At 60.9% G+C, this 6,000-nt stretch overlaps 1 protein-coding gene across 6 annotated transcripts in view; it reads left to right on the forward strand.

The window, feature by feature from the left end:
- AOPEP (aminopeptidase O (putative)) overlaps positions 1-592 on the forward strand; it is a 337,581-nt gene extending 336,989 nt beyond the window's left edge. For all 6 annotated transcript variants that reach the window (XR_004914923.2, XR_004914927.2, XM_078061964.1 and 3 more), the window contains one exon: positions 379-592. The gene's annotated coding sequence lies outside the window, so the exon portion shown is untranslated. The remainder of the gene's footprint in view (positions 1-378) is intronic.
- The last annotated feature ends 5,408 nt before the right edge of the window (positions 593-6,000 follow it).

Here is a 6,000-nt window from a genome sequence, read left to right on the forward strand (position 1 = left end):
GAGCACACGTCGGTGGCGGCGCCCATCTGTATGTGGCCCCGGGGTGTGGCTGTCCGTAGAGCCCTGGCGCCTGGAGGGCATGAGCTTCCATCCTGGAGGCGGACCGCAGGGCACCTTGAGGCTGTGGGAGCAGGTGCAGTGAAGGGGGCCGGAGCCGCGTGGGGCAAAGAAGGCCGGGTGCGGCCGCCGGCTCTCACGGCCGGATGCGAGCGACACGGCTGTGAACCCCACTGGCGGGGTCGTGAGGTGCAGCCGGTCTCCTCCCGTCCTCTGCTCAGGTCCTCTCTCCGAAGCCGGAGCGGAGGCGAGCAGAGGTGCAGGTACAAGCATTCCTCCGTTGTCACCAGGCAGTAAATTGTACTGCTTTTTCCTTTGCAGGGAAGATCTCAGCGAGATTCTTTCTCATGCATCTACACCTAGCCCTGGTGGGACCAGGATCGCACTGACCCTGGACATCGCAGGAAGGGTCATGGGGCTGCTGAAGCCATCAGCCAGCAGCATCCACGCCTTGGTGCTTCTCTTTCCCGAGGCTGCTCTCCCTGGAGCTCATGGACCGCATGGTGCCTTTGTCCCCTGCCCCGAACTTGCCACCTCAAGATCAGTCTGCGTTGGATCTCTTCCGTGAAGCGAAGGCGCTTCTTTCACACAAATGATGAAAGCTGCCTGAGATGCATTGGAAAAGCTGCTGAACATTTTGCATTGATCCCCTCAGCATATGGCTGCACTGGAGATTTCTAGAATTCCAGGAAGTCACAGCTTCTGTATCCTGGGACCAGTGGAGTTCTTCTCTAGATCATTTCAGAAAGATTCTGCAGGATTATTTGGATTGCTAGGTCTGTTGTTTAAATTTGTCCAAAATGTTAATACCCTTGGTAAAAGGGCAGGGTGAGAATCCAAGACGTATTCGTAATAAAACAGTGGATTACTGTTTTTGCATTCCTGTGTGCTTCTGAATTTAATAATGTTTTTAAAAAAGAAAAACGGTGTTACCCGAGGGGTATTCTCTGCAAGCCGGCCCCGCCCCTCTCCCGCCCACCGGCCCCCCTTGTGGCTCTCCCCGCGCTCGGAGACCAGGCTGCCGGGCCGTGCGGGCCGAGTGCACCCCGCTCTGCATCTGGCCTGTGGGAGGAGGCGTGGCGTTAACACCTTCCTTCATCAGAAGCTCCTGGTCTTCAGAATTCTTTAATGGAACCTAGAAGGTTCCCGGGGGTTTGCCCTTCGCTGTTACCTGTGCTCTGCGTACGACGGTATGTGCCTTGTGTACCACAGTGGTACAAGAATCATTGTGATTTTTGAATTCGAATAAATGTAAGAGCGCTGCTCCCTGTGCCGACTTGGAATAGATGGTCTGCGTGAGCGTGTTGGGCCTGCCGGGTGGAGCAGGAAGGGACCGGGGGCGCACACTGCGCCTGTCCGTGTGCACACAGCCGCTCCGTTCCTCCCCGTGGCCGGGAGCAACCAGTTGGCCCAGTGGTTAGCTGACTCTTGTTTTTCCAGAAAGTTCAAGCCCCTCTTTGTCTCTAGAAGCCACTGAGGCAGGGCTGAGCCACCCCACGCATGGGATTTTACACAAAGACAGCTGATGCCCTTGCTCCCGTGATCCCCTGAGTCTTGCAACCAGTTGTGGCCGGTCCCTGAGGGGTCACCTGAACCGACACTCCCCCCCCCACACACACCCCGCCCCCAGTCCCCTGCCCCGTCACTGCCTTGGCTGAGTCCTGTGCCGTGTCTGCCTTCTCGGCCTGTGACACCGGGGGCCTTGCCTGTGCCGGGTGTTTTCCCCCACGGGGATAGTGAAGGAGGAGGGGTGAGTGGATGCCCTGAGTTTCTGCCCACACGGCGAGATACCCGTGTCCGCCCCGCAATGAGGGGATAGACAGTTCGGACTAGCGTGCTGATTTCTGCACGTGTCCTCTGATTGCAGAAAAGCAGCCGTGGCGGACCCCCCGGGGTGCGCAAGGGGCTTGGGATTAGAAAGCCCACTGCCCTCCCTGGGTTGCTGTTCTCCGCAGGTGCACATAGCGCCTTCCAAGGGCGGCCTCAGGGCAGGCGGGAGAATTTGCAGGGGGCCTGGGAGCCCTGGGGACAGAAGATGGGCCGTTGTGGAGACAAGGGTGTAGGTGTGCGGGTGAAGGAGGGAGGCTGCCCGGCCCAGCTTCCCCTGGTGGGACCCCTCCTCCCCCCAGACAGGTTTAACTGGGCAGATCCCCACCTAGTAAGTGACAGGATATGAATGTGGGTCCACATGGCTCAGGATTTCCCTCCCTGTGACAGCTCCTCACGGCCTGGACTGTCACACGCTCCCCAGGGACAGCCCACCTGTCACTGAGGCCTGCACTCCTAATCCGATTTGCTGTAGGGATGGGGGTGAGGGCGGGGTGAGGTGACACCGGCTTTGGGAAAATGGCATCTTGAGTCCCCAGGGAGACGGCACAAAGACCCGTCTGCGGGGCAGTCTCGTACACTTTTTGGGCGGCACAGGTCCTGGTCTCTGCTCCCCCAGAACTCCTTTCTGGCCTAGGCGGTTCCCCCGACCCCTGCCGTAGTTCTCACGTTAAGCAGACATGGGGGGCTGAGCTGACCCCCAGGAGGAGTGGGAGAAATAAACGGAGAAGAACAAGCCTGCTTCCCAACAAGACGGCGCACCCCCAGCAGAGCACCCGGGACAGGAGGGGCGTCACCGTCGGTCCCCTGGTCCAGTGAGAGCGGCTTCCTTAAGTGGTGCGTCAGTTTGACCCTGAATCACACTCGGCCTTTACTGGCTGCCAGGAACCCGGCATTTCCCAGGGGCGGTTTGGGGGCTCCCTGCCAGCAGTAGTCCGTTAGCAGGCTTGCTCCTTTGTGAGGCACCCCTGGCCCGAGCCCCCCCTGGGACGTGGGGGCCACTGAGCAAGCCCGCCACCAGCACCCCCACCCAGGCAGTCAAGCACAGAACTGGCGGTGTTTTAACAGGTTTATTAAAAAAGCAAGAAGCAGAGCCTTGTCCTCTGAGCGAGTTCTTCGGTTACCTGCCAGTCAGCTGTCCTCCCCAGAACCAAGGGCTCTAGAAACGGAAGCGCTCCTCCGCCCCTTAGGGAGCAGACCCTGTGTCTTTGAAGAGCAAGTCAGGTTAGGGACAGAAGCACATCTCTCCAGGTCACCTTGGCTTCCAGCATGTTAGGAAACAGGCGGGGCCAATCCATGGTTGGACTGAGGGGCCAGGCCTCCAATGTCCCCGGGGTGCTCCCCACTGTGCTGGGCCTGGCTGTCAGCCCCTGGCCAGCCTGAGGCAGCCCCCGTTCCTCTCCTGGCCGGTTGGGCTGAGGGGCTGAGCTTCAGGAAGGGGGTAAAGGGACATCCCCAGGAGCACTTGCTGCCCGCCTGGCTCCCATCACCTGGCCGTGGGCTTTGCGCAGCGGCGGGGGCAGAAGTGCTGGGCGCCCCGGCTGTACCAGGACCGGAAATGCAGGGGGGGCGGGGGGGGGGAAGAAATACAAGGGAAGATGTTTCAGTTCTCCCTCTTGGCCTCTATTTTAGGATGACAGGGTTTCAAAGCATTTATTTTTATTGGAATTTCAAATCAAAACATAGAAATAATAGTCTCCATCCCAAACGAGGTACAGACATGTCACAAAAGCAGGCAGAACCCATGTCCCAAGTACAGGAACCAGAAATAGTAATCTGTGTCCCTAACCTTCAACTATCCATTTAAAATGAAGAACAGAGCTCCAAAAGAAAGGCCTCAGACAGATGTTTCCAGAGCATCCTGGCTCTCTTCCCTGACCCGGCTGATTCAGCGTGGACACTTGGCGAAGCCCAAACACGGGGTGCGCCAATGTTTTCAGAGCTTTCCGTTCTGGGCCACCCACTTCCCGGTTCTGCAGCTGAGCGGCGCGGTGGGAGGATGAGGGGCGTGAGGGGGGCTCTGCTCCCCCCCCCCCCCGTCAGCAGGGCTGACCCGCACTGTCCGCCCTGCTGGACAGATCTCTGGGCGTCCTGGGCCTGTGGCCTCTGCCGGCCGGCCTGCCTGGAACATTCCCATTCCTGAGAAGTCAGGGAGGGGTTGCTACGGGTGCCACCAGCAGGTGACCCCGTGCAGCCGCTTTGGGGTTGGATGGTCCCTTGGAGGGTCCTCTCCCCAGGGCGCCTGGGGCTGAACTGCCTCCGACTGCAGAGAGTGGGGCGGGGACCCTCCGTGCCTACCGACGGGAGCCTAGACTCCCGGGAGTCTCTTCAGCCCGAGGTCGGGCCTGGGGAAGCAGAGAGGGCCCGGGCGTCGGAAGCCTCAGGGAGGTGGGGGCTTACAAGGGCGGTCTGGACCTCCCAGGGCAGTGCCGGGGGTGGGGGGGCATGAACTCTCAGCCCCCCACCCCTCCCGGCCCCCTGGCCACGGTCCTGAGGACAATGACCTCGGCCTTCCCTGGCTGTGCCCTGGGGGTTTACAAGGTGGAAGGGAGGAGAGGCCGATTGGGGCTATTCACCGGCGGGGTTTTATAGATCTTTGCCCACCCTTTGGGGCTGTCTGGGAGATTGATCGGCCAATAAGGCATTTCTGTTCCAGTCCAGAGGGTGTGAAAAAAGAGGGAGGAGGCCATCGGCCCAGCCTGGGGGCAGAAGGAAACCCGAAGTTCCCAGGACCAGCCCCGGCCGTGAAGAGCCTTCTGCCGGGATGGTGGGTGGGCGTCGGGCGGCCCCGGGGCTGGAGCAGGCCGCAGAGGCAAACACGGCCCTCGGGAGAGGACCGGCCAGAGCGGCCCACTCTCGGCAGCCGGGACGGGAAGGGCTGGTGACAGCACCAAACGCCCGTGCGTGCGTGCGCGCGTGAGTGCGTGAGTGCGTGCATGTGCGCGCGTGCGCGCGTGGCGTGGAATGCAAAGCAGAATGCAGAAATGCAGATCAAGGCCTCTCCGACCACGTGTTTCCGGCTACTCCAGCAGCGCTCGGAAAACTCACCTGCTCCCCGCGGAGTGTGGGAGAGAGCATGGTTCAGGCCCCGGGCTTCGCGGCGACAAGGACTGGGAGCGGACATGCTAAACTGCCGGGGGTGCCCCCGCCTCTTCCGGCTGCGCTGCCACTTGCGCTGGCACAGCCGAGGGGGGTGCGGGTGCGGTGCGGGGCTCCTGCCCGGGCGGCTCCCCTGGGCTTGGCGGGGAAGCAGATAGGCAGGGTGCACGTCGCCTTCTTGGCGCTCCTCCTGCGGCCCTTGGCCGTGGTTCCACCACTGTGAGGCCCAGCCCCTGTGGTGCAGGAGGTGCCGAAACCGCCTGAAGGTGGGCCCTAACCGAACCGCCAAGAGTCCGGTGTTCCAGAAAGTTCTTTCCCGCTCTAATAGTCTTCCCTTGTTGCACTAGGCTTGGCAGAACGGGCTGCGGCGGCAGAAGTGAGTGTCCTGGCACCGGAGAGTATACTGTGGCTGAGAAAGGCAGGAGAGGAGGAGCCCCCCACACACACTCCCAGGGCCAGACCCCCCCCCCCACACACACACCCAGGGCCAGACCCCCCCCCCACACACACACCCCCAGAGCCAGACCCCGGCGCTCCTCACCCCGCCGCTTCGGGCTCCCGCGTCCCCACCGCATGACTGCAGTCTCCCGAGACTTCAACCTCAGTTCTGTGTAAGGAGGGGCGCTCAAAATAAACCCGAGTGCGGGGATCAGGAAGAGGTGGGAGCCAGGTTTAGTGTTTGCCCAAGAGATGGGCCCCGCGAGCGTTTATGTTGGGTTGTAAAGAGAAGACAGATCACTTAAGGGAAAGGGATTGTCGTTTTATGATTTTATTTAATAAATTAAAAGACTTGCCGCAGAAGAGAGAAGGGCACAAATTCTGGCTTCAGTGCCCTGGAGGCGGAGGCCGTCATGTAGAGCGCCTACGCGTATTAGTAACCGCGGCGGCTGGGCGCCCGGACAGACCGCGAACTGCTCTTCCCCTATGTCGGGGACCTGGATGCAACCAGGTTGTCGTTTTCTAGAAAGCTCTGTTCGAGGCTAGAGCGTCGGTCCTGTGAAGCGCCGCGGTGCTGGT

Source organism: Halichoerus grypus, chromosome 14, assembly GCF_964656455.1.
Source record: "Halichoerus grypus chromosome 14, mHalGry1.hap1.1, whole genome shotgun sequence".
Lineage (NCBI taxonomy): Eukaryota > Metazoa > Chordata > Mammalia > Carnivora > Phocidae > Halichoerus > Halichoerus grypus.